Genomic DNA, 12,952 nt, shown 5'->3' with positions numbered 1-12,952 from the left:
GCTCAGTGGCGTAGGCTCTTAGCRCACATCACTTAAAATGATTAACACACTCCTAAACTTGCCTGAGAGGAAGCACTATGTGTCCCCCAGGGAAACGTTTGRCGAGGGAAAAGGCATTGTCTCCTCTATTACGCTTTCAAGTACTTCCTGGGGAAAGCCTGGGCCATACTGTGACCCCCTTTCACCACACATTTGATCGTCGCATCGGATTTCCACGACCACTCTTTGCCATTGGACAGCTTTGTTTAAAATCCAATGTTTATTCAGTGCAAGCTCCACGAGATCTTTGGCCCGCCTGAAAATGATTAGCCCATATTGGGTTGTACAACCGATTGGATCAAGTGTGAGATCTACACTGCATTAAAGCTGATCGATAGGACTGGTTGCCTGGCGAATCAAACTAAATTCTTCTGCTGCTCTATGTTTGCTACATACTTCAGTCTGTGGCGGCCATTATTGAAGCCGTTTGTGGCGARATTAAAARGAGGGGTGTTGTACAAAACAAAGTCATCAGCGATTGGATAATCTCTAACCAATCCGAGTATCAAAGCCAATGATACATTTTSAAAACGCTGCTTGACCCACGTGTGTTCTGGTTCTGGCCCAACCCATCGGTTTGTGGAACCAATCAGAACCGTTAGAATATGTTGGCGTTCTAAAAATTGTCTGGGAGGTACTCGGATCCAGACTCATTGCAGAGAAGAAACTAACGTCCTTGGGCATGGCGTAGCATAGCGTTCGGCCGGAGCAAGGAGTCTGGGTAGGCAGCCAAATGAACCGGAGCCCAAAGCAGCAGAAATTACATTTCATCACTTTAAACTTTGTCCCAAATTCAGCTCACTACTTCAGGATCTTCAAGATGATAAAAGAGGATTGCACTCTAAAGACACTGTCAATCAAAATACAATGCCATTCAAAGCGCTTTCAAATCTGGGAATTAATAAGAAACAGATGGTTGAAAAGTTGCGGTTAGATGACCTTTGCAAGTCTGTGTCTGTTTATAAAAAGAGTCCCGTTATTCCTTTTTCCCGACCCATAAGATGTCAAAATAAAGCCACAACCAAACAAAACTGTGTTTGAGTGAAAAGCTGGGGATGACGTATCGCTGCAGAATGCTGTGGTAGCCATGCTGGTTAAGTGTGCCTTGAATTTTAAATAAATTACTGACAGTGTCACCAGCAAAGCACCCCCACACCTCCTCCTCCAAGCTTCACGGTGGGAACCACACATGCAGATTGCAAATTTGGACTCGTCAGACCAAAGGACATGAACTTATCCTCTGCAGCAGATTTAACTCTGGGTCTTCCATTTCTGTGGTGGTCCTCATGAGAGCCAGTTTCATCATAGTGCTTGATGGTTTTTGCGACTGCACTTGAAGAAACTTTCAAAGTTCTTGAAATGTTCTGGATTGACTGACAATCATGTCTGAAAGTAATGATGGACTGTCTTTTCTCTTTGCTTATTTCAGCTGTTCTTGCCATAATATTTACTTGGTCTTTTACCAAATAGGGCTATCTTCTGTATACCAACCCTACCTTGTCACAACACAACTGATTGGCTCAAACGCATTAAGAAGGACAGAAATTCCAAAGTAATTTTTAACAAGGCACACCTGTTAATTGAAATGCATTCCAGGAAACTACCTCATGAAGCTGGTTGAGAGAATGCCAAAAGTGTGCAAAGCTGTCATCAAGGCAAAGGGTGGCTATTTTGAAGAATTTATTTTGATTTGATTAACACTTTCTTGGTTACTACTTGATTCCATATGTGTTATTTAAAAGTTTTGATGTCTTCACTACTATTTTACAATGTAGAAAATAGTAAAAATAAATACAAACCCTGGAATGAGTCGATGTGTCCAAACTTTTGACTGGTACTGAATGTGTTTGGTCAACAACTCAAATAATTAACTGTAAAAGTTGTTTCTAAAGCTTGAAATTACATCACGTTTTGCCTCTGGTATCATGTGACCTTGTTAAACCACTCTTTCTCCAGGCACTAGGGGTTAATGAGTTACATTTTCTATTACCATGAAGGAAATGAYTGAGAGAGAGCAAGAGAGACAAATCACATATGCATGGTGTGACCCAGAACTGTTATTTGTATTTATTTAACCTTTACCTATCCAGGAAGCTCACTGAGATGAAAGAGATTCTAAGGGAGACCTGTTCCAACCAATACAGCAGCAGGGGGAACAATGTGCCAGTCAAATATGAGACGTAACGACTTACAGACGTAGACACACCATAAAATACAAAAGTGGAGCAAAGTAGCCTATACTAAAGAATATAATACAATAATAGAATGCACAATATTTGCATTCTACACTACTGATTTTTTTGTTTTTTTAATTTTTTAAATAATTGTATTGCTTTCTTTATATAACAGGATTGGGCAGATGGTGTTTGGATAACAGGATTCTTACATCACATTTTTGTAGGCCCTACAACTGGGGTGTAATCATTTGTCCAAACATTAGCATTTTGCAACGAAAGAGAGAGTTTCTATTGGACAAATTAAGCTAGGTCCTGCACAGTTTAATATGCTTACATTTAAGAAACATTTTGCATCAGAATTGAGGTAATGATTTCAGTTCTTCATAATCTACAAGCACAGGTAAAATTGACACAAATGATTGGGAGGAGGCGGGGGTCATGTCCSCCCCCAATATTCAGAACAGGTGGTTTTGTCCCCCACAATCATTTCAGATATGATATGAACATGCCATAAACAATGGCAAATGTGTAGAATTGCAGAACATTTGTTTTAAAAGAGTAGCATGAGATGAGCAATAAAACACCACATTTTTCTCTGAGCATCATCAAAAAAAAATGTGTTGAAATGCAGGAAGTTAGCCGTTTTCCTAAAACAATCTGTTTTACCCCAGAAATATTATTATTGTTAGTTTTTGGGGGGGTTGGGGGACCCCTGGAGGTAGGTGCCCCATGGCACCAAATGTTGGCTAGAATAATATTTTGGCTGCTCCATCGAGTTTATACAGTCGGGAGACAGACTCCTGAGTCGGGATCAACATTCAACGACACAAGTGTAAGTCTGACCATGTTCACACTCAATTATTATTATACAGTATATATATTTTTAAATTTGGACTGGGCATAAGGTAGGGGAACTCAAACTATAATCAAACTCAGTCTTCATATTTTGCGTCTTCTTAAAGCTGCAATTTGTAACTTTTTGGACGACCTGACCAAATTCACATAGTAATGTTAGTTATAGATCTGTCATTCTTTTTGAAAGCAAGTCTAAGAAGATGTAGGTCTGTTCTATATATGTGTTTTTCTATGCTTCCGTTCTTAAGTTWGTTTTTTTGTGTCATTTACTTTCCAGTTTTGTACACCAGCTTCAAACAGCTGAAAATACAATATTTTTGGTAATGAAAAATATATTACACAGCGGTTTAGATGGTACAATGATTATCTACACTATATTTGCTTGTTTTGACACATACACTGAAATTTGGTGAACTATTAGAGCAACCAGGAAATTATAATACAACTCAGTCTTAATGATGATGGAGACATCCTTCCACMTACAGTTTTCAAAATACCTCTCCATATACCCCTCAAGAGATAAGGCATGTCAACTGTGTAGAATTACAGGAAATGCGTTTCAAATGTTGTTTAAAAAAATATATTAAAAAAATTACAACATTGGTGGGACTATCTAGGCTACACCACAATTTCGCCCTTGTTGTCCTCAAGCATTGTTTTAGGCCTAATTGTCGCCACATTGCTTGCGTTGGAAGGCTGTATGTAGCCGYAGCACCGCAGGCTATTAACCTGGACAAACTATATAAAAATGCATAGCCAACCGGTATGCCAAGTTCGACTCCTTCCACACCTGCAAACAGTTGCCGCCACAATATTCTCAAACTGCATCCTACCTGAGTGGTTGATGGTGGAAAGTTCACAAGAAAGTGCAGTGAAACTCCTCCCTTCGCTCGCGGAGAGTCGTGGTTGCTGCCTGTGCGAACGTAGTTCAGTAGGCTACAGAGGGCTGCAGTAAATACTGTGCCGCTCAAGAGGCGGGGTTTGACCTCGCAGCTCTGAAAACATCACTAATCCAGTATTTCAGGTGCCGAAGTCGATCATTGCTCACTACATCTGCGCATCAACAACTGGAAGAAACAGACGACTCTAAAAACCGGAATAGCCCACAGCAAGGGAATGGGACGGATGGTGTCAAAAACTGGAATTATACAGGAAGAAAGAGTCCGTAACAACGATAACAGCAAAGTTGTAACACGTGCTTTTAGTTATGTGGTTTAATTTATAACGAGCCCTCTGTATATATATATATATATATATATATTTTTTTTTTTACCGCAACGACTGTTGGGACAGTATCATAGGCGTCGTCAATTTCCTCCCGAAACTCCTAGCTGTTTCAATTTCAAGAATTCAAACACATTTGGAAGAGCTGCAGATTCCCTACCTTGGGATATATTGGTATTTCTTTAAAACGGTGAGTGTTGTGTTCTTTTGGTTTAGATTGGGTTGTTTGTTATTTTCTCTCTACAATTTCCAGCATCAACGCGCATGAGGCGTAAATGTACCTGAATTACAGGTAAKCTCAGTCGAAACGTATGAAATCGCTGATTAACTTCCGATTTGTTAGCCTATCATATATGTGTCATTGGCCTATTCATGAACGAAACAAAAACGTCAAACTATTAGTGTGGTATTAGTAGTGCTTATGACTGCATGAAATAAAAAGTAGCCTTCATGTTATTTATATATATCCTAKAAATTGTGGAAGGGCCTGGCTTGACATCATATTTCCTCATTGTTCTTGCGACATTGTATCAACACACTAACGAAGACTAGTCTGTCACATAGTCGTTTGACACTGACAGCAATTCATAAAAGTTTACTTATTGAAAGGCTCCCAAACCCATTTCCCATAGGCTATGCCATATGTTTGTGCCTGGTCAATCATGTTATATTGTTAACAATCTCCTACTAATAGGCCAAAACACTTGTGTAATTGCAACCTATTGAATTTGGCAGGTTACGTTGTCCATGCAGCCGTGGCCTGGTGTTATTCTCACATACACCTGAAAGATGCAGTGAAATGTGTTGTTTTTACAGGGTCAGCCATAGTATTATCGGCCCCTGGAGCAAATTAGGGTTAAGTGCCTTGCTCAAGCGCACATCGACAGATAGTTTTTTATTTTTTCCGACCTTGTCAACTCGGGTCGGCTACTCGAACCAGAGACCTTTTTGTTACTGGTCCAACGCTCTTCTAGACTACCTGCAGCCCCAAAAATGTCCAATGCAGCAGTTTTTTAATCTCCAATATCCAATTATTTCTGGGTAACAATTACTATGATTGTTTTCAATTGAAATGGTCAAAAATATATAAAAAATAGCTTTTTTAGGAAATAGCAATTTCTCAAGCAAGAATTMTGGGAGGTCTGTCACTGCTCAATAGTCCCTCTGAGGGGAAAATGGAAAATTAGCAGAAATTGACAGAGCGGTTTGGAACTCTTTCTTATTGGTCTATTAACTCATTTGATTTCACCAGGCAGACCAAAACTCCATCCCACCAAAACAGGCAGACATTTGAGTCTGTCTTTTCAAACAGCTCTTACACTAAAAGGGCWTTATCATTTTCAAAATGTCACAGTATTATTCCAACCTCGGTGTGGAAATATACTCTCACTGAACAGTTTTAGGTACACCCCCCCGTTAATAAAAATGTATCGCTTCTACAGAGCGTGAGWCACATGGACGTGGCTTGCTATATAAAGCAGGCAGACAGGCATCCAGTTATGTTCGGTTGAACGTTAGCATGGGCAAAATGAGTGACCTAAGCGACTTTGAGCGTGGTTTGATCGTTGGTGTCAGGCACACCGGGTCTAGGATCTCAAAAACAGCTGCCTTCTTGGGCTTTTCATGAACAACAGTGTCTAGGGTTTCCAGAGAATGGTGCGACAAACAAAAAACATCCAGTCAGCGGCTGTCCTGTGGGGGAAAACAGCTTGTTGATGAGAAAGGTCGAAGGAGAATAGCTTGCACAATTCTTGCCAACAGGCGGGCCACAAACAGACAAATATTGCCGCAGAACAGCATATCTGAACGCACAACTCGTCGATCCTTGTCACGGATGGGCTATTGCAGCAGATGCCCACACCGGGTTCCACTCCTATCAGCTAAAAACAAGAAGAAGCAGCTCCCGTGGGTACGCGATCTCCAACACTGGACTGTTGAGCAGTGGAAAAACATTGCCTAGTCCGACGAATCCCGGTTCCTGTTGCGTCATGCTGATGGCAGATTCAGGATTTGGCGTAAACAGCATGAGTCCATGGACCAATTCTGCCTGGTGTCAACAGTACAGGCTGGTGGCGGTGGTGTACCGCCTTCCAATCTGCAGCAATTGCGTGATGCCATCGCATCAGCATGGACCAACAACCCTGTGGAACGTTTCTGTCTTGTAGAATCCATGCCCCAAATAATTCAGGCTGTTCTGGAGATAAAGGGGGTCCGACCCGGTACTAGATGGGTGTTCCTAATAAACTGGCCTGCGAGTGTATATGAAACACAGGACAATCACTTTTTTGACTGTGCCTAATTATCATGCAGAGCTACATTCTAGTCRTCTGTTCCATTTCATTACACATACGTCATTTGACGAAGGCATCTTCTGTAGAGGGCTAGTTTTGTTAAGAACCGCAACGCTCGGCTGAACATTAACACACTCATTGCTTGCGGTACCGTTTTGGAAGCATAAGGACCTTTCATATCAGCGAGAAATACTTTTCTAAAGTTTAATTGATACACAGCCTTTTATAGGGTTAGTGTTAGTTTCCCACATGGCCATGTCTCTATGTTACAGCCATAGCCGTGGGAAGTAGGGGTGCTGAGGATGCTGCAGCACCCCCTGATAAATCACAATTTAAACAAATGAATTAATACAAAAATAAAAWTCCCCACCAAATGAGTGCACTAGGCCTTTATTACTCCTTTATGAGTGGAGCAAAGAACTCATCAGCAGAGCAGGGAGAAATGTATTTCTAGAACCGTATGTCACAATTGAGAATTGATTCACGTTTAGATGGAGTATTTTATTTGGCTGTTTTGGCTGCCAGAGCCAGTCTACCTCTAAAAAATAAAAAGTCCTTGGACTTTAAGGAGTAACGGTAGGCTCCTTAATACATCTTGGGCTAAACTACACTTATGCATTTCTATTCCTTTCCATTCATGAACATATCTTTTCTATAATAAACAGAAATATAAACACAACATCTAAAGRGTTGGTATGTTTCATGAGCTGAAATAAAAGATCCCAGAAGTGTTCCYTARGCACAAAAAGCATAMTTCTTTAACATTTTGTACAGAAATGTGTTTACATCCCTGTTAGTGAGCATTTATCTTCTGCCAATATAATCCATCCACCTGACAGGTGTGGCATATCAAGAAGCTGATTAAACAGCATGATTTTTAATCCTTGTTTTACCATGTAAGTTGACTGGGAACACATTCTTATTTACAATAACAACCTGGGGAATAGTTACAGGGGAGAGGAAGGGGGATGAATGAGCCAATTGGAAGCTGGAGATGATTAGATGGCAATGATGGTTTTAGGGCCAMATTTGTAATTTAGCCAGGACAACGGTGTTAACACCCCTACTCTTACGATAAGTGCCATGGGATCTTCAGTGACCACAGAGTCAGGTCACCCGTTTAACGTCCCATCCGAAAGACGGCATCCTACACAGGGCATTGTCCTTAATCACTGCACTGAGGCATTGGGATATGGCCCTCCAATACCACTTCCGGCAGCATCTGGTCACCCATCCGGGAACCAACAAGGACCAACTCTGCTTACCTTCAGAGGCAAGCCAGCAGTGGGATGCAGGGTGGWATGCTTCTGGCACAGGTGCACCTTCTGCTGGGGACCAAAGGACCTCCACATTTGGCTTCTTCACCTGCGGGACCATCTGAGACCAGCCACCTGGACAGCTGATGAAACTGAGGAGTATTTCTGTCTCTAATAAAGCACTTTTGTGGGGAAAAACATAATATGATTGGCTGGGCCTGGCTCCCCAGTTGGTGGGGCCTATGCCCTCACAGGCCCACCCAAGTCTGCACTGATTTCTTTATATGAACTGTAACTCAGGAAAATTGTTGAAATTGTTGCGTTTTTTAAATATTTTTGTTCATCATATTTGTCATGATGACCAACACTAGTTTCTAAACACTGCCAATAACAKATTTCTGTACATGATTCACTTTTACAGAACATTCAGCAAACATCTGAGTGATAAGCAGACAACCAATTAGTATTTTTACCACATAAATACTGTATTTTTGTATGACCAGTGAGTACAGTTTGTACTCAACTCCCCAGTGAGTTTCACTGATATGAGGCGAGTCTACGACACCTTATTTCCCCCCAAAAGCCTTGCTAGCAAAAAGAATACCTCATCCTGTCCTCAAACATCAGGCACTCTTTTTATATTCCTCACAATCAAAGGCACAGWGCTCATTAAAACCCTGAGTTGTGGATAAGGTATTACAAACTGAATGAAAATTCTCATCAGAAACAAATGGTTTATTGTAGACTATATGATATTGTAGGCTACTTTTATATACATTATGTGAGTTTCTTTGAATTATTTAGAGGTGAGAGAGTGGTGTTCACTTAGAATAAAGCTCATTATGAACGTGTTACGAATATAGCCTACTTATTCATCTATTTTGGGACAACAATGAGCCTCGACGGTGACAGGGTTATATTTTCCCATTTGACAAAGCTCCAAATTCAGTTGAATTGATATGAATGATAATTTATGTTTTAGAACAAACTTCTTTCCATCACAATTAATGTTGGAAAAAATACTTAATTCAGAAATTATTCTCTATTTTACACAAACCGTATGCACTCAGTATAACAACTCAACATTTTGATTATTTTTTTGTGACATTCGCTTTATTGTACACCGCTCGATAATGCTATGCTGTTTTTAGCCCATGGAGAATTTATCATGCCAAAATTTTTGTGGGATATTTTCATTAGAACCAGAAAAGGTAGCTTCGAGAAMATAATAGAATGCTGAAGAACCAGATTGTTTCTGTAGCAGCATGGCCCATGTTACACAATGTGTTTACTCAAGAAAATGAATGGGATATTTAAGGGAGGAGTTGTTGCAGAGGTTCACTGTTGTCTATGGAAGTTTGTTGGTGGGATGTTTTTGTGCTTCACTGGGATAGTCAAAGTGCCATTCGGAAAAGAAAAAGTGCTATCTCATTGCAGTGCAGTTCACCAGTCAGTTCTCACAATCAGCACTATTTATGAGGTTTGATTTTATGGTACCTGGCAGTATTGTAGTACGTGTCTGGTCTCGAGACCACATTGAGTGTGGCCTTATCTCTGTGTCGGTACATTTGTACTCGGTCTTGGACAGTGAGGACTAGTAATTTCTTCCCGAGACCAGCTGAGTAAAAGAACTCKGAATTATCAGCATCCATTCAGTCAGCGCATAAAACCGCTTCACCAGGCCAAATGTATACGCTCCTTTTTTGAAACATTATCTTAACAGCCTTTATATCTATTGTAGACATGTTTGCATAGTAGAGAACCTATAGGCCTTCAGTGTGTGACAGGTTCCTGATTTCTGAAAGGACAGCAACCGTAWTACCAGCGCACTCATGTAGGAGAGTGAAAATGTAAATAACCTCTAGGAATTAAAAAATWAAACATAGGCGGGCCGTTTGGAAACTTTTTGGCAAAATTAGAGTATGCCCCACTGCATAGGGCCGGTGGAAAGGCGGCAGTCTCACACAGCATGATGTTAACGGATAAGCAGTCCATAAACTTGGTCATAATAAGCCAGTAGGTCACAATCATAAGAATACAAAAAAACACAAACATTAAGCATTTCCAAATCGATTCGGGATGCACTGTTCAATGACTCAATATTCTGGACAAAAATGGACGAATGTAGCTAAGGCTGGGAATGTCAATGCAATCAAACTAGCAACGCAATGACCACAAGTCACTCATAACGTGGCTAATAGGCTAGCATATCTATTTATGTAAGTAAGCTAAAAACACAAAGCCTAACGTTCATGAGCAAGGAGGATGTCATGCCATTGGAGGAGTGGGTGAGTGACTGACTTTCCTCTCATTGTTTTTCAGTGGTTTTACACAGCTAGAGATGCAGGTATCGTTTGGTTAGCTAGCAAGAACTTGAACGACTTACTGTTGACTAACCCCATTCCGTACAAATCTGCGCAACCGCGGCATTCAAARGAGGCTGCAATGAAAACTAATGGGATTGTAGCGTCTGTTGGCATCAAAATCTGAGGTGTGAACTACGTTTCTATTCAAGTGTTGGTAATGGCCCAATTTTAGTATTGGAGAAAAGTTGAYAAAACAGACCCCTCTGACGCTGTACGTTTAAATTGTGACATGTCATGATGTAGCGTACAGCACGCATAATGCAACTCATTCTGTGAAGGACAGCCTTTCCACCAGGTGTAGCGCTTCTCTCGCAGATTCAAAACAAGAAAAGGACAGAGTAAGGGGGAATATCTAGTCAATTGTACAACTGAATGCATTCATTTTTTGCGTCATCACTGCAAGCCATCATGACTCTGAAAAGCCGCGACAACCGCTGTTTACTTCTGAAAACTTTAGCGCCACCCTAAAACACGATTCAATTCGTCACTAACCTTCAAATAGGTATGTAATGACACATTATATAAACTCTTTACAGTGTTAATTTACATTTTAGAGGTGATAGATTGGACCGATTGGGTGGAAAAAAGCTGTTTCCCCACACGGCTTATTTCCCCCTTTCCCTATCACGCAGTAGGTTTAGCTTCCTCACCTGCCATTTTTAAAAAGACCAGACGTAGCTTATTGCCTTCTTCAATCATGCATAGACGGGCAGCATGAAGGACTTGTCATTGATTTTACTGGAAAGGGGAGAAATTGTGCTTTACAATGGTATTCATATTACATTTGACCTGGAAGTATGCCATTTTTGGGGCGCTAAAATAAGGTCAATTGTACATTACAGCGTGATGTACAAAAGTGTGTTAGCTAACTATATACAGTTAGAATATCTCTTGTTTGTAAATTCACTCTGGCGATCTACTCCGATTTCAGAGCACTCTCGTCTGAGTGTGTTTGAGTGCACAACACCTGCTGAATATGACCGGTGTCAGTAAATGTAGGCCAAAAAGTTTTTGTAGTTGGTCAAGCATGCTCTAGAAAACATATAAACAGCCTAACCAGTTCTGCTACGGCAAGTAAAATGGTCAGTGAGGTGCTCTCTCATTTGTGTCTGGAAGTAACGTAAACTCACTCACTTTTGTACATCGCCATGGTCTGTACAATTGACCTTATTTTAGCGCCCCAAAAACGTAATACTTCCAGATCAACTGTAATGTCAATACCATTGTAAAGCACAATTTCTCCCCTTTCTAACAGAATCAATTGCATGACCCCCACGCTGCCCGTTTCGGCATGATTCAAGAAGGCAATGAGCCTCGTCGGGTCTTTTAAAAAATGGTGGGTGGGGAAGCAAAACTAATGCGTGATAGTGAGAAGGAGAGATGTTGTGTGAAAATTGCTTGTTTTCCACTCGATCTGTCTAACTTATCACCTTATCGCCTCTAAAATGTAAATAAAACACTATAAATAGTTTATATAATGTGTCATTACATACCTATTTGAAGGATTGTGTCGAATTTGGATCACTTTAGCACCGCCCTAAAAACCTGATCTTCAGAAGTGAACAGCGGCTTTGAGAATGATGATCGCTTGCAGTGATGACGCAAAAATTACCAAGGTATCCCCCCTTACTCCCTCCACTGTCCATTTCTTGTTTTTAAACGATGAGAGAAGTGCTACACCTGGAGGAGAGAGATTGTAAGACAGAAACAGTTGCTTTATGCGTGCTGTGCGTTACGGCATGACATGTCACGATGTAACGGAGGGTCCGTTTTTTTCCAACTTTTCTCCAATACTATAGAGCCATTACCATGTCGATCAACGCTTGAATAAAAACGTTGTTCACACCCCAGATTTTGAAGTCAACACAGTCGCTACAGTCCCATTAGTTTTCTTTGCAGCATTGTTTGAATGATGCGGTTGCGCACATTTGTACGGAATGGGGTGAGTTTACGTTAGCTAATTAGCAAGCTAGACAACTTTAGCCAGTTTGCTTGGTTGGGACAAGCATGCATTGGCAGGCAAGCTGCAGAAAGACAAGGAGGCTACAATTCCCTATAGTTTAAGTGCAATTTTGATGGACAACTAGCTGAAAAAGTTTGAGAGGGTATATCTAATGTGCCTTTGTTAGATTTTAGATCATCTTGCTCTGGCTGGCATTAGTAGTTGATCTTGTTGTTGGTGTGCATAACTGAGGGAGAGAGAGCCTACCTTTTTGATGGTTGTTTGATCAATAGACTAATGTTCCCAAATGTAAGAGGACTCCCGTAGTGTTTACATATTTGCAGAAATCCATTCAGGTGTATTTTGTGGCCTTTGACGACTGCGTTCTAATGACCTAAAGTCGAGCTATTGCAACTGCCTGTAAACACACACTCCAGTTCAAAGTGAATGATGGCTGGCCCGTGTGGCAAATGGCTTGTTTGTATAAAGGTCCACTGTAGCTCTGATTTGGCTATAGTATACTGGTCTGTGTAGACTCCGGTCCAGGACAAAAAAACACTGCTCAAAAAAATAAAGGGAACACTAAAATAACACATCCTAGATCTGAATGAATGAAATATTCTTATGAAATACTTTTTTCTTTACATAGTTGAATGTGCTGACAACAAAATCACACAAAAATGATCAATGGAAATCAAATTTATCAACCCATGGAGGTCTGGATTTGGAGTCACACTCAAAATTAAAGTGGAAAACCACACTACAGGCTGATCCAACTTTGATGTAATGTCCTTAAAACAAG

The 12,952-nt window shown here is 40.7% G+C and overlaps 1 protein-coding gene across 2 annotated transcripts in view; it reads left to right on the top strand.

Moving 5' to 3' along the window:
- Positions 1 to 4,020: 4,020 nt before the first annotated feature.
- The window catches only part of LOC111954237 (inactive ubiquitin carboxyl-terminal hydrolase 53), a 69,545-nt gene continuing 60,613 nt past the window's right edge, over positions 4,021 to 12,952 (top strand). The window contains exon 1 of one of the 2 annotated variants that reach the window (XM_023973806.2): positions 4,021 to 4,485. The gene's annotated coding sequence lies outside the window, so the exon portion shown is untranslated. The remainder of the gene's footprint in view (positions 4,486 to 12,952) is intronic. The other variant, XM_023973796.2, reaches the window with a different exon arrangement.

This window comes from Salvelinus sp. IW2-2015, linkage group LG3 (genome assembly GCF_002910315.2).
Source record: "Salvelinus sp. IW2-2015 linkage group LG3, ASM291031v2, whole genome shotgun sequence".
Classification (NCBI taxonomy): Eukaryota; Metazoa; Chordata; class Actinopteri; order Salmoniformes; family Salmonidae; genus Salvelinus; species Salvelinus sp. IW2-2015.
Note: the sequence above shows the minus strand (reverse complement) of the source record. Positions and strands in the feature narration are given on the sequence as shown.